This window comes from Pleurodeles waltl, chromosome 1_2, assembly GCF_031143425.1.
Source record: "Pleurodeles waltl isolate 20211129_DDA chromosome 1_2, aPleWal1.hap1.20221129, whole genome shotgun sequence".
In the NCBI taxonomy this organism is placed as follows: Eukaryota; Metazoa; Chordata; class Amphibia; order Caudata; family Salamandridae; genus Pleurodeles; species Pleurodeles waltl.
This window is the reverse complement of record NC_090437.1, coordinates 1,117,652,637-1,117,675,729: the sequence shown is the minus strand read 5'-3', so window position 1 is coordinate 1,117,675,729 and position 23,093 is coordinate 1,117,652,637.

Genomic DNA, 23,093 nt, shown 5'->3' with positions numbered 1-23,093 from the left:
CCCCCAAGGCTCTCCTGACACTGTGGGGTCTCCCTCAACAGACGGCCCTATGGTACAGGCTAGGCTCCCCTCCTGGTGGTCCCTCACGGAACGCTCCAGGACCTGGGACCAGATCTCGGGTACCTTGGGCCTCAACCCATCCCCATTCCCTCTCCTCTGAGACTGGACATGGGGTCCCTCACCCATCCTACTACACTGGGACCTACCTGGGACACTACAATCCTTCCCTACCTCACCTGGTTGGGAGCTACCTAGACCACTCCCCTCAGGAGCACCCCTAAATGCCTCTTCAGACTCTCTGGTACTCACCCAAAGGTCTGCCTCCAGTGTAAGTTCCCTGGGGTCAGAGAACTCACACTCCACCGGGTGTTGGCGTAGCTCTGGAAAATAAGGACTAGACATTTGCTCTCCAGCAATTACATCACTCAGCCCCTCACATGAATTAACCAAAGTACCCTTCACCCAACCATCCAGTGATTCTGCTTTGAAAAAGCATCCCACATCACCCTCCTGAAACTGGTGAGACAGTACCTGACTGTCCCTGACACTCAACCCACAATCTTCTGGGATGTCTTCACACTTTGTAACAGGACTTCTACCTGGGGAGGACCCCTCTCCTTTTCACTCTCACCTAGAGTCAGCAGAGTGTCCCCCCCCCCAGTAGGAATATTACTCCCCATGCCAGTTCCACAATCCACCTTAGGGACCCTGTACATCACTGGAGCTACCTCATACCCCTGAACCTCCTGGTGTGTGTTAACTCCCTCCTTCAAGTAGGGCACCACATTTCTGGGCATGTGCACTTCTTCAGCAGCACTGAATATAAAATTGTTGCTGCCACCATTCCAGCTGGACTCAGCCCTCCTGACTTCCAGCTCTTCCAGTTTTAGCTCATAAGCCAAAATCATAGTTTCTATCTCTAAGTCCCTTTTCCACTCATCGAACTCCCTTTGCATCCCCAACTTTTCTGCCTCCATCCGGCAAGCCCTTTCTGCCTGTCTGTCCTGCACATCTTTAGGAGTCAGACCCTTAGAGGACCTACTGCTCCCACTCCTGGAGACCCTCCTCCCAGGTGTAACAGGTACCTCTACTACACCACAGTGTGGACTCTGCACTTTCCCATCCACATCTTCTGTGTGCCCCCCAGCTGCATTGGATGTCACCCAGGCCCTCAATGCCTCTTTCAGCTCCCCCTTCCTGGCAGAGCTCTTAACAGGACAGGCAAGATCTTCACAGAACTGTTTCAATTGAGCAACTGAGTACCTCTTCAGTTTCCCCTAATTCAAACACAGTTCCAGCTGTTGCATCTCCATATTGAGACATGATGGCAACAAGTGCAAAGTTCCAACGGCAGAAAACAAGTTCCCAATTAAGTAAAAAGAATCAGTCATGGGATCGGCAATATCATGGAAGTAGAACAAAAAGGAGTCCCAAAGAGAAAAAGCAAAATCACAAGACAAGTAGTATGTGGTCACGTAGTGGTCTGAGATCAAAACAGTAGTGTACACTTAATCACTGTATGTCAAGTACAAATACAAGTCCAAATCCCACCGCTGCCACCAATGTTAGAAATGGGGTCTTTGGTTGACAGTCAGGTTACCCCCTGCTCAAGCAAGGACCCTCACTCTAGTCAGGGTAAAAGAGAATCACCCTCAGCTAACCCCTACTTACCCCCTTGGTAGCTTGGCAGAGCAGTAGGCTTAACTTCAGAGTGCTAGGTGTAAAGTATTTGTACCAACACACACAGTAACTTAATGAAAACACTACAAAATGACACAACACCAGTTTAGAAAAATAGGAAATATTTATCTAAACAAAACAAGACCAAAACGCCAAAAGTCCGACATACACAAGTCAAGTTATGAATTTTTAGAGATTAAACTAAAAAATGGTGCTTAGAAACACAAAATGCTTCGATGAGGTGTTAACATGGCGTTGTGATGGAGTCGTTCCCAACAAGCCGACACCAGTGGCGCCGGACACGGAGTCGCGTAGACCCCCAAGTACAGTACCTTTGGTGAAGAGTGAAAACAAGTCGATGCGTGAAGTCGGGGATCACGGCATCTGTGTGAAACGTTGAATCTGCACACTTCGAGTGGCGTCGTTCATGACATGGTGTGGCGACTTCCACAGAGTAGCGAACTTCAGCGAGGACACAATAGTAATCCAAACAATCTTTTGTCCTAGAACAATACAATCAAGCATAGTACTAATAGCAACGGGGATTTGTTGAAAACATTTATTTTAAAAGTCTTAATCTAATAGTGAAAATGTGCCCAATAATCAGACAGCTTGAAAATATGAAAGCAATTATATGTGATGAGCAGCGAGAATAAAATGAAAATTTCTAACATGTTTAGTAAGATCACAGTATCCTAGTACCCTCTAGTTATTTTTCCGAAGTGCTTCGTTATATTTTTAGTCATAACACTGAAACCTAACCTAGTTCTATAGTTTCTTATGGATGATTGCACATTGTACCTGTTGAGAGCTAATCTAACTGTCCTTTATCAGACTTCTATCGGTGATAGAAATGTGCCATGGGCGAAAGAGCAACCTCTGTTAGGCTATCAGACACAGCACTCTGACCAATGATGCCTGATACAGCAATCTGGCATGACCTCTAGTGATAGTCTTTGCACAAGCACCTCTCTGAATCAGCAGTCAAATCCTGGACATTATATAGGGTTTGATCACTGATTGTATCTTGTATTTACAAAAATAAATGAGGTGTTCAAAACATGCGATTTTTAACAGAGGAAGCCTTTAGGACACAAACTAATCAGTTCTATCCACACGTCAATGTTAAGCAATGGTTAGTAAAACCTTGAGATCCATACAGCAAGGGGTTATATTAGAATTGTGGTGCCTGTCATTGCAGATAATAAACACGAAGTGAGCAGGTGTGTGTAATGACCTTCAGATGCTGGACTAAAGATATGCAAGTTAGAAACTAAAATGGAGTCTGTTACACTGTTCAGAACATCCCAAGATTGGAGATAGAGGTTACTCATTTTAAGGCTTGTGAATCATAAAATTAGAAACCTATATTTAACTGAAGCAGTATATAAATGAAACATCAATGAAGTAGTAAAACTCATTGCATATTGAAAGCATAGACCTGAATATGTAAATGAACAATAAAAACTTGAGCATAGAACAATTTAAGGAATAAATGCATATAAAACACACTAAAACATGTAAAATAATTGTATGTAAAATGTGGATGATAAATTTAGTTTGATAAACAAGCAAACCTGGAATTATAGCTGGCTCGTAATGAATGCAGATGGGTGAAAAAAATAAAAAAAATAAGTACAAAACTGTCCAAAAAGTACTTTCCTTCATTTGGATTCAGAAAATCTGAAACAGCCTCTTCCCTCTGGGTTAAACATAGATTAGGTATTTCATAATTTTTTCCTGATCGATCACTGGGAGGTGGCATAGTCATTATCAATGTGGTGATTCAGCTTAGCACTAACTGCCAGTGAAGGAGATGGACAAACACACTGGAACAGATCCTGTAGTTCCATGGCCTTTAAAGGTGATGAAATTGCTTTGTTCCTCATCTCGTTGGTTGTGGATGACTCGAGTGTTGAGAATCTTTCATCATATTGAGCATACGTCACTGTTGGTAGGTGCATTGCTCTGCAGTAGACTTGGTGTAACTTAAAAGGCCTCAGAAATTTTTTGATGTTGATAGATGTCATGACGGGCATTTCCAGAGATAGTTCCAGAATAAGTTCTTGCATACAGCTCATGCACCAAAAGACGGATTGCACTTACAGAGCATTCATTTTACAAAACAACAAAGCCCAGGACTCACTCAGTACAGGGAGTCAGTTACAACACAGATAGAATGCTAAGGCTTCTCTGCATTTCTGTTCAGCTGGGCAGGTGCACCCCATGTTGTTGATGGGACCAGTAGCTATTATTTGCTACAAAGAGAAAGAGAATGCCACAGTCAATGATCAAATGGATTGTAGGGAATTAGCCAAACAGACTTGAAAACAAGGAATGAAAAATACAGGCATCAGTACAAACACAGCTTTGCATTCAGTCACTGGACCAGATGCAATAGTTTTGAAGAAGTGCACAATACCAGTTGTGCTTGATGAGTTGAAGCTAATATGTACAAAGTATGCAAAATAGTAGGATCCTGTGTTACAAAGTATCTGAATCTCTGAAGCAGAGCATGCAGTTTGTAGGCCAAGTGTTTCTGCTGCTGAGGTCAAAGTGACCTGTGCTTAAATCAAAATGGCAAAAAGCTTACTTAGTTGATCAAAACACGTATTGCCTGTGTTTATTCAAGGCCAAGGAACATTTCGAAACACACTACTAGGTGGGGAATGCCAGTTATTTTCACAACATTTTGTCACTTTTGATAAATTAGAAAATAGGGTTGGTCTTGTATCATTCTGCAACAGCTATCAATAGTTAACATTAGTTAACGTTGGTTATGAATCATTATTCAAAAGTGTATGATGAATTGGGATGGGTAGAACAGGTGCACCCGATAATGTGCAACTCAAACCTGGCTTCAAAGAGTTACAAATTCCATGTAGTGGAATCACAAAGTAATGAATGACCTAAGTTTGTGCAACCAGATGTGCTTATGAATGGTGAACTGTCTTGAGTCAGGCAAAATAACTCGAAGGATAACTCCCATGCATGATGTAGGAAAGAAATGTAAATTTTGTCATAGCAACTTAAGGGACTGTACTTCTGGAACTAGTGAAAATGAAAGGTTATAATGGGAATGAAAATGACTCAATGCAGGAGCAATGTAATAGGTAGATTTTCTGCTGCATGAAATTGGGGTTTCTTTAATTAGTTCTCTTTAACTTGTTCTATAACTAACAAAGTGTAAGTGACTTATTTTTTAGGCATGGTTCTCTGAGTGGAATTCAAATGATAAGGTTTGAATACAGCATTTCAGTTTAGAAGCTGCCATGGTTCCTTTCTAGCCTGGGGTGTTTGTAATGCCTATGAAATTGAGCCTGTCCATGATGGAGAAAAATGTAAGCCTCTTTTTAAAATGCCAAAGACTGAGCATACTATACTGTTTAAAGAACACACTCTTTTTGGTCTATGATTCCTTGTCAGTTTGTCAAATTATTTTGACAGTTGCTTTTATTGAATATTTTTGCCATTCATTATAGGTGTCATAGGCTGCTGTAAATATGAAGTGTTGAATTTTATCTGAGTGTGGTGCCAGAGGAAAACCAGCAAAATCCATATTTTCACTAAATGTGAAAATATCCTGCCATAAGGCTGGAACTTGCTAACCAATGTTTGCACAGCTACCCACGCTATAAGTGGTTATGGTCATAGGTGTCTACCTGTTAGATCTGGGTGATTAAATCGAGGACCAGGAGTGTTGTAAAGAAATTAGTCATTTGATGGGCCTCCGTCACTTGGCCATGAGCTATATATTCAAAATATAATTTAGTAGTTCCACATTGTAGGAAAGTGGAATATTATGTGGTATGGATGGGTAACCTTAACATGTAATATTGTCACACTACCCCAAAGATGGTTCTTTAATTCACACTAATAAATCGTTCGCTCAGTACTGGTAGAGTGGCAAAGAGTAGTCAGGCTTTACTAGAGGAACAAGTATTAAGCATTTCTGCGTACCAACATGGACAATAAGTAATTGACATGACTCGTTAGAAATTCGACACCAATTTATAAAAATAAAGTGTATTTTTTTAAACTTAATTTAGACACCAAAATTAATGGAATAGCATACATATAACCAGAGCTATAGATTTTAGAAGCACTGTTAAGTCTTTGAAAAATAATACATGAAAACTACAGCATTGTGGTCAATTGGAAAAAAGCACTAGTGGCAATCGGCCAATTTGAGGTCGAGTTATGTGGAACACTTGCAAGGTTAAGGTTGTGTGGGTCCTAAGTCAAGGCCACAACAGTCAGTTCAATCTTACCTAGCCAGCAGAACCTGGTGCAGGGTTGTCCTAGCTATCTGTGGTGCTGAACGAAAGCAGCTGGTGGTGCTGATTTTACCACTTACACGGTGCTGCAAGAAATAAGATGCAAAAACACAGCAGAGGCCTAGTTGTTGAGGTCAGATGCAGGCTGCACAGTGTTCCTTGTAGGTGCAGCGTCTAGATTGGGGGTCGGCTAATCGACTGGTGACCAACAAGCCTTGGTAGCAGTAAGAACAAAAAGATTGTGGAACGTCGCTGAGTTCAGGGGAGTGACATAGCAGCCTGAATAGTTGGGCCAGGTAAGACTACAACTCCCGGAATGCACTGGACCATCTGCATTTGGGCAATCCCATGGAGGACCTGATGGCTGGCGATCCTTTGGATCCGGCAAGTGCTTTTACCTGCAGTTTGCAGGGGACTAGCCTCACTAGTCAAGGGGAGACTGAGGGTGCTTCTGGCTTCTACAGGGGTTCCTCTCATTGGGAGTACAGAGTTGGAGCCAAGAACAAGGGTTGTTCATGCAATTCCAAATCTCTTTCCACATGGACAGAGTATCTCTCTTTTGCTTTGGTGCTGTGGGCTAAATCCTGCTGTCAGCGACATTGGGCTCCTCTTAGTCCTTCCTTGAAGTAAGTTGTTCAGATCTAGTGTCAGAGGTGTCCCTTAAATTCTAGATTTAGGGGAATTAGAGGTGTGGAGGCTAGGAGCCAATCAGCAGCTAGCTCTTGCAGCTAATCCACCCCTGAGGACCACATCCAGTGGAGTGAGTCACATTTTCTACTCAAAACCCTCTATTCTGCCCCTTCTAAACATGGCAAGGTCACCAACTCAGTGCATGCTATGTCATCCAGGGCACAAGATTCATGTCAGGGGTGAGAAGGCATGTTATTTGATACCAAACATGACATATTGTAATGGCACCATAATGGAGCTGCCAATCTGGAGGGTGCCTGGTTGGAAGCCCGTGATCCTATGGACCACTGACACTTATAGTAGTTTCCAACTGGGAATGGCACTTATATGTCCACACCTTTAATATAATGCACCCTGCCTCCGGCTGAGGAGGCCTACTTTAGGAGTGCCTGACATATGTTATAGGCAGTGCATTAGACTGTGCCACACATAGTGAGGGCACAGTGAGGTTAGAGCAGTTTGCACTGCTCCTTTAGTCTGTCATGTCAGGGCTGCTGTCAGGAGTTTGCTTGGGTACCATATACTAGGGATTTATAAGGGTAAAGTCTTTGCCAATTTGAGATTAGCAAGTTAAATATAACAGTTTTGAGAGAGAGTATGGGGTCTGGGCAGTAGACTCCAGTGCATTATCAGAGTCATAACCACCAACATGTGTAGCAGAAAGTGGGGTGTGACCATACAAAAAGGGGCACTTTCCTATACATATCAGTAATGTTTTCTCTCATTTGCTAATCTGAGAATTCTGTTGAATTGACTTTTGGGCTGGAAGGTGTTTTTAAATCTTTCATGGTGCTAACTCCAAAACAATTTGTCTGCTGTATAGTTTTGTTCAGACAAAATACTTCTCTGTGCAATATGCATGCTCTAAACAGGGTTCCTTGGTTTTGTACTTGCCAAAATTGTGTTCCCCAAACTCTTTTCTCATCAATATTTCCTTTTCAAATTCCACAACCTTGTATAGAAAAGTTCTCAGAGATCTCATGTGAATGAATCAGTTTAGTATAGGTGACCATGTTTTTTAAAAATTGTTCTGGGTTTTGAAAGTAATAAAAAGCTGAAGGGTGTGACCTGTCAGCACTGTTAAAATGAGGAAGGTTCTTTAGGAAACTCAGGTGTCAGTCCAAAGACTGGGCTTGGTAGTGCTCCCATTGTTTAATATTATATGTCAGCAGCGGCCGCCACAAATCTCAAGGGGAAGGGCAGGCAGGGGAGCGATGGGGATGGTGGGGAATACAAAATAATTTTTTTAATCTTACCTCTTCCCGTCGCCACTGCCACCTGCTGCCTCAATCCTCTTCTGGTGTCCCAGCATTCACTGGGACACCAGCACAGGCACCTGAGCAATCCTGACACTGCTTTCATGCTAAACCTAGCATGAAAGCAGCATCAGGATTGGTCTGAGCAGCTTGGAATGCTGCTCAGACACAACCCTGGGGTCTGTGCAGTCTGCCTGAGATGGCAGGCCAAACACACATGCACACTTAAGTGCACTCTCTCCTTCTCCCACCTCCTGTGGTTCAGCATGTCCCTCCCTTTACATGCTGCTGGCTGAGCCAGCAGCTGAATGATAAAATGGTCAAGAAATATTGTTTTATTTTTCAGCTCCTAGCTTAGCCAGGGGGGCGAGGCTCCCTCGCCATTGCAAAGGAGCCGCCACTGTTATATATCTCACATGGATACCTACTTCTGTACGTAATGGTGTGCATAATGGTGAAAGCAATACATTTTGTTATAATTGTCAGCATTTAAATAAGGATCCTCATTATCAAGGGTTGTATATGTCTGCAAATCAGACATCATGGGCCAGATGTATGAACAAAGCCCTCTGCGAATCGCAAATAGCGATTTTTAAGAAATCGCTATTTCTGAGTCGCAATATACTATGTAACATATTTGCGATTCGTAATTAGCGATTTCTTAAAAATTGCTGTTTGCGGTTTGCGAGGCCCAAATACGGAATCGCAAAAAATTTGCGATTCGGTATTTGAAAATCGCAAATTGCGAGAACGCACACCTGGCAGAGCCTGATGATATCACAAGCAGGAAGTGAGTCATCCCAGGCAGTTTGCAGGTGCCACACCCAAAGGTGCAGTGAGAGAGACACAGCACAGCCACAGGAAGCAAGTCTGTGAACAAGGCAGGACTGCACATCATCATGGACAACTCTGCACATGGAAAGGAGAAGGGAGAGAGGAAAAGAAAACTCAAGTTCAGTGAGCAGGAACTGGAGGTGCTCACTGAGGAGGTGGTGAGGAGCCATGACTGGCTGTTCGGGAAGAGCTCACTCCAGGTCCCTGAGAGTGAGAAGTGCAAACTCTGGGCGGACATACAAACAAAAATCTGCGCTGTGGGGGTTGCGCAGCACTCAGTGGAGGAGATCAAAAAGAGGTGGTACGACCTGCGTTCCCGTGCCAAGAAGACTACAGGAGGCAAGGAGCACAGGAGGCGGACCATCCACCGAGACACCCTCCACCCCGATGGAAGACCTGGTTGAGTCGACACTCTTCCCAGAAGCTGTCAGTGGGGTCACTGACATAGACACATACGGCACACCAAGCACCAGTAAAGGTAAGTGCAATATTGAAATGTAACCCCATATGTGTATGTACAAATGCCCCTTAGGAATTAGCAATTAGTGCAAAGCATTGTGATGAGTAGTCCACTCCACATTTTTAGAAGCAGCATAACAATGCCTTATGGGAGTGGTAGTCCACAACCCAGAGCTGAAAGTAGCACATAGAATGTAATTAAGCAGAGCGACACCTAGAAGAACACAGCACCTACACTACATAGTGATATGATGTAACTGTACATTTATTACCATTGTGTAACCTTTGGTGATACATACATAAATGACACTGTGGTTGCAGAGGGCCCAGGCCCAGCAGCATCAGCATGTGCTGTTGTGGGGGATGCTGAAACCCACCCTCCATCAGACTCCAACACCCGTGAGTCACTGAATATTGCGCCTATCAGACGCAGGGCAAGGGCTGTACCGCTCCTCGAATTGAGCCAGGACTCAGACGACATGCGGGATGATGGCCACACTCCTTCCCCAGACAGCAGATCCACTGCAATGCAGGAGTCCCAGCCCCAGCGTAACTGAACACCCCGCAGGAGGCCTCAGAATGCAGGCACACAGCACATGGAAGCAGGAGAGGGCCCATCAGACTTCGGTGGCCTGGAATCCGCTATGCTGAAACTGCAGCGCCTGCAAAACAGGAAGATAACGGTAATGCATAGGCAGATGCAGGCACACAATGCCAACATGGGGGGGCTGCATCAGCAGTTGGAGTGCCTCAATTCTAACATTTCAAAGCTGCATGAGGGACATATCACAGCTTCTGAGAACACCAGGGAGCTGACAATTGCAGTGAGGGAACTCTGCACAGAGCTAAGGCACCACAGAGTCACCACAGGCAGGAGAGGCGATTAATGGGCATGTTTGGTGGATTCTGTCGATCCTTCAATTGCCTTGCAACATCAATGGCCCTCATATTGCGGCGTGCTGTGGCCGCACAGGCGGAGGCAGCGCACAGCAGTAGGGATGTAGCACAGGGACTGGTCCAGATAACTAATGTGCTGGATACTATGCTGGGTAACCGCTCTGCTACACCCAGTGAACTTGGACTAGGGGAGACTGAGGACTCATCTAGCCTCAGCAGCGTAGCAGTGCCCACTACTGATCCAAGGCGTCGCAGTGCCAGGCACAGCACTGCCACTGAGGCAGATACCAGAGGTGCCGGTGAGGCCACTGCGCACTCGAGTGGCTTGCGTGGCCGTAGAAAGTGACTGCAATGGCTACAGGGGACTGTCTGCTTCTTTTGTTATACAGTAAACTATGAATAAATAGTGAGACACTGTTAACTTCTTATTTTATGACGCATGTTTTTTTTTTTTTTGCAAGTGAGACTTATGTTACCTGACATTAAGGTAATAAAGGTTCTAACTACCAGTACACATGTCAGTGAAGTTGTGTTGTTATTACTTACATCTGAAATGGTTGTGCATGATGTCTGCACGCCTTTGCCTGCCCTCTACTGCACTGGTCCTGTCTGCTGGCTGTAGGAGGGTATGGAATCATCATCCTCATCTGAGTTTGAATCAGATATTACCACAGGTATGCCCCTGGCGGTAGCTATATTGTGCAGGATTGCACATGTGGCCACTATTCTACAGGTCGTGTCCGGGCTGTACTGTAGTGCCCCTCCACTTTTGTGGATGCACCGGAAGCGACTCTTCAGCAGCCCAAAGATGCGCTCCACCACATTGCAGGTTGCCCTGTGTGCTGAATTGTATCTCCGTTCTGCTGGTATTGTAGGATTGAGGTAGGGTGTCATCATGTAGGTGCGCACTGCGTAGGCACTGTCTCCTGGAAGGAACAGAGGGTATAATGAGTAAGTGAGCCATATGACGTCAAAACGCCATCAATGCACCAGTGTACAGAGGGACAATACCTCGTAGATGTCCGTCATCAAACTCCCCAGCTAGCAGTCTTGTGTGAATGCCGCCGTGACGAAAGATGTATGAATCATGTGTGCTCCCTGGGTACCTGGCCACAAGATCAGTTATGATGTAGGAGGCATTGCATATCACCTGTATATTCATTGAATGTTGGTATTTACGGTTGCGGTACACATACTCTGTGGCCGATGGTGGACAGATTGCAACATGTGTCCCATCTATGGCACCTAGGACGTGGGGGAATTGTTCTATCTGGTAGAAATACATTTTTGTCTGCTGTATTTCCTGTGGGGTGTGGGGGAATCTGATGTACTGGTGTATCCTACTCAGCATGGCGTCGATAAATGCATTGAAACATCTAGAGAGGGCACTCAGTGATACTCCTCCAGCTGCTGCTATGACCCCTTGATAGCTCCCTGAGGCAAGTAGGTGGAGGGAGCATAATACCTGCAAATGGGTGGGTATGCTATTAGTCCTATGTGTTGTGTGCTGCAGTATGGGTTGTAGCTCAGCTATCAGGTCAAGTATCATGGCTGAGTTCAACCTTTACATCTCATATATTTCCTCCTCAGTGTGGTCAAAAAGGGTAATGCGCACTCTGAAAATGCGCTCCTGTCTCCTCCTCTCTCTTCTCAAACCTGCCAAGATCCTCTTTCTCCTCGCCATAACGTAGACTGCAGCAATTGTGGAAAAGAGTCTGAGGCATTCTGGGCCTCTTTATATAGGTTGCACCTGGTTACCACCTGGTTTCACCTAGTGGTAATTTGCATGTGCAAAAGGCCATTCTGCGAAAATTCACAATTTGCAAATTTTTGATGCATCGAATAGCGACATGGTTTTGCGTGTCACATTTTGCATCTCGCAATTTCCGACTTGAAATACCGAATCGCTAATTGCGATTCGGTATTTGATGTCGCAAATTGCGAGACGCAAAACGCGACACGCAAAACCATGTTGCTTCGCAAAAAATCAAAATTTTTGCGTTTCCTTATTTTTGGTCTGTAAATGCCTTTCATGCATCGCAGACCGCGTTTTTGCATTGGCAAACAGCCAAATTTTGCGATTCGCACCATTTGCAAATGCAAAATGGTTTCATACATCTGTCCCCATATTATTAACAGTTTTAATGACCCAATGATCTGAAAAGGAACAGGAATGGTTATGACATCCACTGAAATGTATAACATATATGGCAACTGCAAAATATCTATGTAACTCATTATCTGATATTGAACCTTTTCCCAGAACATGTCGTTGCGCACAGAATAGGCTGTAATGTTTGCAGCATAAAGGATTTTGTCCTGTTCTGTGGGAGGAAGAATGCAGTTTGTCTGTTTTCTGCCACAGCCACCCTAATGATCATACAAACAAGCGGGGGTGGTGTATGAATTGCCACCATACTCTTGTATAACTGAACAGGAAAGGTTCTGCCATAACTAATGGTTTAGAAGCATGCAAGGGAGATGGGTGCCCTTTAACAACAAGAGTAATCACCTGGCGGAGTTATCTCTATCTCACCATGGCAATCTCTATTACAAGAGGCGGGCCATACAAATATAGCACTCTATAATTCCTCAAACTCCGTACACACCTGCTTTTGCAGACACTCTTTGGTATAACACCAAAGCCTGTAGATTATAGGTTTGGGTCATAGAGCCATCCTTTGGGTCCAAATACTGAGACACCACTTCACTTCAGGCAACCTACCCTATATTTATAGCATCTCTTTCATAACAAAGTGAATGCCTCAGGCACTTGCTGTACCCTGGGCCCGGAATTGCCCCTCCTCCCCTGAGTAGGGAGAAACCTCCAGGGCAAGTAGAAACAGCTGAACAACCACCATAGGGTATTGAGAGTGTGTTGACTGCTGAAGGTATACTTTATCATTTATCAAGAAGCAGTTGCACCCTAGCAGAAATGCCAGATTTGCCTAAGGTTCCAGGTCCTTTGCAAGTGGTTCTAGTGGAAATCCTGTAGGAAATAAGATCCATGATGGTCACTCAACATATAATCACAAAGCAGGTGGGGAATCGACTAGCCAGTGTTGGGGGGAAAATCATCCAAGCTCTGGAGAAACTGGAGCAAATGAAGCAATGCCTCTCTGATTCTGAAGATAAGTTGTCACAGGTATCAGACAGTGCAGCTGATGGAGAAGCAGCTGTCGCTGCTAAGGATAAAGCAGGAAGAATTGGAGAACCATTCTCACCAATCAAACTTTAGGCAAATGGGCATTCCAGATCATAGGGAGGATGCAGAAGAGGGTGATTGCTTATACAACTAATTTCATCAAGAAATTTGCTCTTCCTGATTCTCCACGGGATTTAACATTTGTGAGGGCACACCGAGTACCTCCCCAAGCCCCTGTAAATCCAAATCCAAAATTCCTCTGCACACTGCCGACAAACTGTACAGATTTCCACATTAAAGAGAAAGTGCCACAGAAGGTGATTCAGGAAAAAAGCATTCAACGTGACTAATTAATTTATTATGCACATTTTCTCTAATATGACAGTAGAATCAGCCTATAGATAAAAATAATTAACATTTCCTCTCCCAGCTTTTCAACAAACATTGGTGCAGGCTATTCTTATTCATCATGCCAAGATGACAATTCTATACAAAGGATGACGCAGGAAGCACCACAAAAGCTCCTGAAAGAACTTACAGTCTGTATATAATGGCAGCGATGCTGATGGCGACAATACTGACAGATTTTCTTAACTTTCCATAGGGGTTGTGAGGCTGGACAGGGAAGCAAGGCACAGCTGCATTGTGCTAGGAAGGGGGAAGATTGTGCTCAGGGGCAAATGCAGGGGAGGCTCCAGAGGTTGGTAGGGGATTAGGGTTCATTATGAGGGTAGAAGTAGAGGGTGGTGGGGAGCATGAGGGAAGGGGGCAAGGATCAATAGAGATGGGAGAGTTCACATGATACGGAAACTAAGATCCTGGAGGGATTTTGGGCAGAGCTAGTTAAAAGGGGTCTGGCATGTAAGGCCCTTATGGGGTATAAGTTTATCATCACTTTAGTTTCTACAATGCAGTGACACTTAGGCATATGGCACCCTGTTAATTGGTGGGGGGACGGCTCACGCTCGCGATGGAGGGTGAATGCACTCATCGCTCTCCATGACCCAACAAGTCAACGCCGTCTCGTCTTCCTACTGCAACACCCTCTGCATGCTCCACAAAATCTACAGGTGGATCCCTACTGAAACCAGAAGGACGGTTACCCAAGCCCTCGTCAGCAGCAGACTGTACTACAGCAACGCTCTCTACGTAGGAACCACGGCAGCTCTCCAGAAAAGATTGCAACGTATACAGAACGCCTCTGCATGCCTCATCCTCAACATCCCCCACCACATCTACATCACAGCCCACCTGAGAAACCTACACTGGCTTCCCGTCAACAAAAGGATCACATTCAAACTCCTAACCCACGCACACAAAGCACTCCACAACGCTGGACCAGAATACCTCAACGATCGTCCCACCTTCTACACCCCGAACCGTTAGCCCTGCTCCGCCGAACAAACCCTCGCCACCGTCCCACACATCCACAGGACAACATCTGGTGGCAGATCCTTCTCTTACCTCGTGGCCAAGACCTGGAACACCCTCCCCATCCACCTATGACAGACCAAAGACCTACTGACCTTCAGGAGACTCCTCAAGACCTGGCTGTTTGCGCAGTAGCAGCTCCCCCCCCCACCAAAAGCGCCTTGAGACCCTCACGGGTGAGTAGCGCACTCTACAAATACACTGATTGATTGATATAAGATTGAGCTGATTTGGAGGGATTTGTACATGGAGGATGAAATATGAGTAATTTGATTCTTCTACTGGGAAATCCTGGGGAGAGCTCATCCTTAGGGTTGTTCCCGCCCCAGGTAGGCTTCAGACTCCTCTCCTTTTCTCCTTCTCTATGGAAGTGCCAAAGGGATGTGGATGTTTTGCATTTTATGTTGTTTGCACTCAGCACATTGCACTTTTGCCCAAAGAGCACTTTACCTTCTGAAGTGAACAGCGGTGCGTGGTGGAAAGAATAGCTTTTTAGCTTTTTAAATACAGGTGTACACTTGTACAAGGCACATTGCATTTCACACTGAGCACTTTAGTGTAGAAAGATGTGGGCTCTGCAGGCATGCTTAGACAGCCAGTTATTGCATTCAAAGAATGCAGATCCTCCCCCTGCCATGTAAGAATACTGTGAAATGATTGCACAAAAAGATGTGTTGCAAGTATTCACCCAAAATGTAAATGGGCTAAGTAATAGGCAGAAATATAGGGCAGTCGAAGACTGGATCGAATTTCATAACCTCGGTATTGTTTTACTCCAGGAAACTCATTTCAGGCAAAGGCGTAATTAATGTCCCATAATGTTCAGGAATCAGGCTGGCTATGTATGTTTATCTAACACTCAAGGAACACATGGGGGGTGGTGGCTATAAATGTTAATACATTTCCGAAATCAACATAAATTTCTTTCAGACAGATGGTGAGGGTAGGTGGGCTCTGATAAGTGGAATCTTGAACAATGCCCGAGTCACAGTTATCAAATGTAGATGACCCAACTCCAATGTCGGATCTTCTCCAAGCTTTGTTAGGTATTTTGGGTAAATTAATACTGGGTCACTGAACTCATCCTCAAGCACTCGAAACCAGAACAAGACAAGGTTCGCCAAGCTTCTACCTGATAATATGAAAACCCTGCAGTTGGTGGATGGCTGGTGGATAAACATCTAGCCAGACGTGAATTTACATGGTTTCCAAACGCTACAAGTTGGCAGTCAGGTTGGATTTTTTTCTTGCACTCTTGGGGTGTGTTTGTGAGTAATTATGCAGATGTATCAAGTGGTTTTTCAGATCACTCTCTAGTTATTATATCAGGTTTAGGTATGCAGTCAAAATCAACTGCCTGGTGGACTTTCAATAGGGTTAAGATAGAGGATGAGGACTCGGTTAAAGAGATTGAGATCGAGATTGAGTACTATTTTGAGGTTAATCAGCAAACAGCCAGTCCTGAAATGGTATGGGATGCCTTTAAAGCGTGCATACAGTCTCACATAACCTTTCGAATGCATAGCGGAAAAGAAGAGCTTAGCAGGAAAGTAGATCTAATTAGGGTATAAAGAATTCCTGTGCAAAGGTGTGGCATCAAAACACCATTGGTAACCAGCAAGAACTTCGGAAAGTGAAGCTGTTGCTTCAGGAGTACTACTACGAGAGAGCCCACACTGCCAATAACACATACCAACGAAAAATATAGAAAGAGAGTGAATACACAAGGAGGTTTCCGGTCTGGCAGACCCAAGAAAAAAGGGCTCATAGTAAAATAACATCACTTTAAATTGAGGAGACTAAAACCCGGATCTTTGATCCAGTCCAGGGTGAGTTTTTGGAACATTATAAGTAGATCTACAGTGCTTCACATGAGATGATTGAAGTAGAACATCTTAGATGCTTCCTGGGAAACATTCCTATTCCGAGGCTTAAATCAATGCTAGTAGGTGGGTTGATGCAGTATTCACAATAGAGGATGTGGTGGAAGTCATTAAGGGCCAGATGTAGAAAGCTTTTTGCATGGTGCAAACTGTGAAAATCGCAGTTTGCGCCATGCAAAAAGCCTTTTGCGATGCTCATTCACAAATTGCGAGTCGTTACCGACTCGCAATTTGTGAATGCGACTCGCAAATAGGAAGGGGTGTTCCCTTCCTATTTGCGACTCGCATCGCAATTCAGAGTTGCTTTGTGACCGCGAATGCTGTCGAAAACCAACTCGCAGTTACCATCAGTGTCACACTGGTGGTAACTCATTCGCAAAAGGGAAGGGGTCCCCATGGGACCCCTTCCCCTTTGTGAATGTCGACAAAAATATTTTTTCAGAGCAGGCAGTGGTCCTATGGACCACTGCCTACTCTGAAAAAAACGTAACCAAAATGGTTTCGGTATTTTTTCATTTTGCAACTCGTTTTCTTTAAAGACAATGGGCTGCAAAAGGAAAAAAAAAACTGCTTTATTTACAAAGCAGTCACAGACATGGAGGTCTTCTGACTACAGCAGACCACCATCCCTGTGAGTGCAGGGACTCGCTATGGGGTCGCAAAATGCGACCCACCTCATTAATATTGATGTGGTGGGTCTTTGCGACCACATAGCGAGTCGCAGAAGGTGTCTGAGACACCATTCTGCATCCGTTTTTGCGACTTGCAAATTGCGAGTCGCCCAGACTCGCAATTTGCAAGTCACAAAAACTGATTTTGCTAAATCTGGCCCTAAGTTCCTAACCAACGGGAATGCCTGTGGTGGAGATGGTCTAACAGACAAGTTTTATAAAAACTTTCTCCCTTTGTTAGAGCCGTAATAATGCAACTTGCTAACAATATATCAGAGGGTAGAATATCTCTCCATCTTTTAATACAGCTATAGTGGCAAGCTTTTTAGAAAAAGACAAGAACCTAGAGAATTTTAAATCATATAATCCTATTAGTCACCACAATACAGACTATAAAAAATGAAGTTGTTAGCCATCCGAATGAACATAGTGGGTGCTCTCATTAATCCAGATCAGTGTAGGTTCATAACGGGTAGGCGGTTGTCCATGAACACAAACTTCCTGGTTGAAGCATTAGATTATTTTGCACCAAAAAAGAGATTCTGGCACATATATATTTTTTAGATCCTGAGAAGGCTTTGTGACCGCGAATGCGGTCGCACACCAACTCGCAGTTACCACCAGTGTCACACTGGTGGTAACTCATTCGCAAAATGGAAGGGGTCCCCATGGGACCCCTTCCCCTTTGTGAATGTTGACAAAAATATTTTTTCAGAGCAGGCAGTGGTCCTATGGACCACTGCCTACTCTGAAAAAAACGAAACCAAATGGTTTTGGTATTTTTTCATTTTGCAACTCGTTTTCCTTTAAAGACAACGGGCTGCAAAATGAAAAAAAAAACTGCTTTATTTACAAAGCAGTCACAGACATGGAGGTCTGCTGACTACAGCAGACCACCATCCCTGTGAGTGCAGGGACTCGCTATGGGGTCGCAAAATGCGACCCACCTCATTAATATTGATGTGGTGGGTCTTTGCGACCACATAGCGAGTCGCAGAAGGTGTCTGAGACACCATTCTGCATCCGTTTTTGCGACTTGCAAATTGCGAGTCGCTCAGACTCGCAAATTGCAAGTCGCAAAAACTGATTTTGCTAAATCTGGCCCTAAGTTCCTAACCAACGGGAAGGCCTGTGGGGGAGATGGTCTATGTTAGAAATGGGGTCTTTGGTTGACAGTCAGGTTACCCCCTGTTCAAGCAAGGACCCTCACTCTAGTTAGGATAAAAGAGAATCACCCTCAGCTAACCCCTGCTTACCCCCTTGGTAGCTTGGCAGAGCAGTAGGCTTAACCTCAGAGTGCTGGGCGTAAAGTATTTGTACCAACACACACAGTAACTTAATGAAAACACTACAAAATGACACAACACCAGTTTAGAAAAATAGGAAATATTTATCTAGACAAAACAAGACCAAAACGACAAAAATCCAACATACACAAGTCAAGTTATGATTTTTAAAAGGTTTAAAATAAAAAGAGTCTTTAGGTAGTTGTAACAACACACTAGCGCTGCTAGCGTGTAAATGTACCTGGTTTGCGTCAAAAATAACCCCGCACGGGCGGTGTGCGTCGAAAGTAACCCTGCACGGCTGTGTGCGACGAAAACAACTCGGCACAGCGGTGCGCGTTGAAAAAGCCAGCCACACGACGATCCGAAAGTCCCGCGGCGCAGGGTGCGATCTCTCAGCCTCCGTCAGCGATGCTGCGCGTCGTTTCTCCTGCTCCGGGCGTCGGTTTTTCGGTCGCGTTTCCTGCGGCGTCGTTTCTCAGCTGCGGAACCGGCGTCGCGTCGTTTTCTCAGCCGCGATCGGATTCGCGTCGATCTTTTCTCCGCACGGCGCTCGGTGCGTGTATTTTTGTCCTTAGGCTGCCAGCCTCTCCTTTCAGGGTCCCAGGAACTGGAAGGGCACCACAGAGCAGAGTAGGGGTCTCTCCAGAGACTCCAGGTGCTGGCAGGAAGAAGTCTTTGCTATCCCTGAGACTTCAATAACAGGAGGCAAGCTCTACATCAAGCCCTTGGAGATTTCTTCTTCAAGATGGAAGGCACACAAAGTCCAGTCTTTGCCCTCTTACTCTGGCAGAAGCAGCACTGCAGGAAAGCTCCACAAAGCACAGTCACAGGCAGGGCAGCACTTGTTCCTCAGCGATCAGCTCTTCTCCAGGCAGAGGTTCCCCTTGATTCCAGAAGTGTTTCTCAAGTTTGTAAGTTTGGGTGCCCTTCTTATACCCATTTTAGTCTTTGAAGTCACCTTCCTTCAAAGGGGACTCACACCTTCTTGTGAAATCCTGCCTTGCCCAGGCAAGGCCTCAGACACACACCAGGGGGCTGGAGACAGCATTGTCAGAGGCAGGCACAGTCCTTTCAGATGAGAGTGACCACTCCACCCCTCCCTCCTAGCAGAGATGGCTAATCAGGAAATGCAGATCACACCCCAGCTCCCTTTGTGTCACTGTCTGGTGTGAGGTGAAAAACAACCCAACTGTCAAACTGACCCAGACAGGGAATCCACAAACAAGGCAGAGTCACAGAATGGTTTAAGCAAGAAAATGCTCACTTTCTAAAAGTGGCATTTCCAAACTCACAATCTTAAAATCAACTTTACTAAAAGATGTATTTTTAAATTGTGAGTTCAGGGATCCCAAACTCCACATGTCCATCTACTCTCTAGGGGAATCTACACTTTAATCATATTTAAAGGTAGCCCCCATATTATCCTATGAGAGAGAGACAGACCTTGCAACAGTGAAAAACGAAATTGGCAGTATTTCACTGTCAGGACATATAAACCACATTACTATATGTCCTACCTTATCCATACACTGCACCCTGCCCTTGGGGCTACCTAGGGCCTACCTTAGGGGTGCCTTACATGTAAGAAAAGGGAAGGTTTAGGCCTGGCAAGTGGGTACACTTGCCAAGTCGAATTTACAGTGTAAGAATACACATACAGACACTGCAGTGGCAGGTCTGAGACATGATTACAGAGCTACTTATGTGGGTGGCACAACCAGTGCTGCAGGCCCACTAGTAGCATTTGATTTACAGGCCCTGGCACCTCTAGTGCACCTTACTAGGGACTTACTAGTAATTCAAATATGCCAATCATGGATAAACCACTTACATACAATTTAAACAGGAGAGCATATGCACTTTAGCACTGGTTAGCAGTGGTAAAGTGCTCAGAGTTGAAAAGCCAACAGCAACATGTCAGAAAAAAATAGGAGGCAGGAGGCAAAAAAGTCTGGGGATGACCCTGCATAAGCAAAAGTCCAACACGACCCCCTACCAGCCTAAAGCCAGGGGAGAACAATCAATACCTTGATGTACTTCCCTGATTGGGGCGATAGAACAGGGACCCAGGCCCACAACAGCAGGGGCATGTTCCAGTTCTACGCCTTCCTGACTCCAGTTGGATCCCTCTGTCCATACCCTCAGGGCCCACTAAGCTAACCCATGGGGAATCCTTCTCCACATCTACAGACACCATCTGTGCAGCACCTAACTTTACTTTGCTCACAGATGAAATGCAATGGGCAGATAGTACCACCAGGGCCAACACAGTGGTGTTGCCCACTCCACCCCCGGGGTGTGACTCTCGTCCTCCCCCCCCCAGGGGCAACTCTGTCCACCAGGACAGCAAGCCACAGTGGCCCCAGACAACTGTCAGGGATGAGAGCCCGACCTCAGGCCTCTCTAACCACTGTGACTGTGGAGAGTGGGGGGTGGTAGCCCCAGGTGCCTGGCACCCTTTGACCACTCTCTCTTCCACCAGGTCAGGGATGTTAACCTGACCCTGGTCCTCCCCTCTGGGGCTCTGTACCCTCCCTGCAGAAGCGGCACCCCCAGAGTCAAAAACTGTCAGGGTGCTTGTAGAAGCAGTCCTGCACAATTCTTCCATCAGTGCAGGGATGTTAACCTGCGACTGATCCTCCAACCTGGGGTCTGTACCTTCAGGTTGGACCAGGGCCAGGGGTGAGGCTTCCCTCCCCCTGCCCTCTCTTCTGGGGTCCTGAACCACCCAACTAGGAGTGGCCCCCCCAGAAGACAACATGGTAGGGGCACGGTTAGCAGTAGCCCCTTCCTCCAGGTCAGGGGGGACACCCTTAACCTGGCCTCCCAATCCAGGGTCTGTACCCACAGACTGGATCACTGCCTGGCAAACCAGGACTTCCGGGGGGGCATACCTACCCCCTTCCAGGTCAGAGTTTACCCTCTGAACCTGGTCATCCAACCCAGGGTCACCACCCTGCGGTTGAACCACTGCCTGGCACACCAGGACTTCCAGGGGGGCACACTTACCCCCCTCAAGGGACACACTGTCCCGAAGGGCCACACAAGAGTCTGGCTGGCGCAGGTCTCCTGACCTCTGCCCATCTGACAGAGTCTGGATTCCCCCCAACCCAGAAATGGTCTCACCAAGGTCATTCGTGGGGGGCTCTGCTCTCAGAGCTGACCCCTGACCCTCCAGGTTCTCCACTGGGGTCCGCAACCCCCTCTCAACCCTCTGTCTGGACTTCTGCACCCCCTCACTAGGAGTGGTACTGCCAGACACCAGAACTGGTGGGACGCTGGCTACAGCCGCCCCCCCAAGTTCTCCTGACACTGTGGGGTCTCCCTCAACAGATGGCCCTATGGTACAGGCTAGGCTCCCCTCCTGGTGTTCCCGCAGGGAACCCTCCAGGACCTGGGACCGGATCTCGGGCACCTTGGGCCTCAACCCATCCCCATTCCCTCTCCTCTGAGACTGGACATGGGGTCCCTCACCCATCCCACTACACTGGGACCTACCTGGGACACTACAATCCTTCCCTACCTCACCTGGTTGGGAACTACCTAGACCACTCCTCTCAGGAGCACCCCCAAATGCCTCTTCAGACTCTCTGGTACTCACCCAGAAGTCTGCCTCCATTGTAAGCTCCCTGGGGTCAGAGAACTCACACTCCACCTGGTGTTGGCATAGCTCTGGAAAATAAGGACTAGACATATGCTCTCCAGCAATTACATCACTCAGCCCCTCACATGAATTAACCAAAGTACCCTTCACCCAACCATCCAGTGACTCTGCTTTGAAAAAGCACCCCACATCACCCTCCTGAGACTGGTGAGACAGTACCTGACTGTCCCTGACACTCAACCCACACTCTTCTGGGATGTTTTCACACTCCATAACCAGGACTTCTACCTGGGGGGAACCCCTCTCCCTGTCACTCTCAACTAGAGTCAGTAGAGTGTCCCTCCCACCAGTAGGAATATGACTCCCCATGCCAGTTCCCCAATCTACCTCAGAGACCCTGTGCATCACTGGAGCTACCTCATACCCCTGAACCTCCTGGCGTGTGTTAACTCCCTCCTTCAAGTAGGGCACCACCTCTCTGGGCATGTGCACTTCTTCAGCAGTACTGGATACAAGATTTTTGCTGCCACCATCTGAACTGGATTCAGCCCTCATGGCCTCCAGCTTCAGCTCTTCACAGCTCAGCTCTTGAGCTGCAATCCTTTCTTTTTCCAGGACTAAGGCTCTCTGCTCCTCAGCCCTCTCAAGCTCTGCATCTAGCTCTTCCAGACTCCGGATTCGAGCTAGGAGCCAATCATCTCTTTCTGTTCCCTCCTCAGAGCCGCTGCCCTCCTCTTCGGAGTAGTCCTCCTCCTCAGAGTCATTTGGTGGTGTTGCCTGACAACGTTTCAATTCATACTGAAACAGGGCTGACTCAAGATCCTCCCTTCTGGATTTCTTGTTCACAGCCAGTCCCCTTTCCATGCAGAATGCTTTAAGCTGCCACTTTTTATACATAAATAGGTGCCAGAAATTGACTTCCATTCTGCAAAGGCTTCACAACCAAAAACCAAAGTCCAAAAATATTAGCAATACTT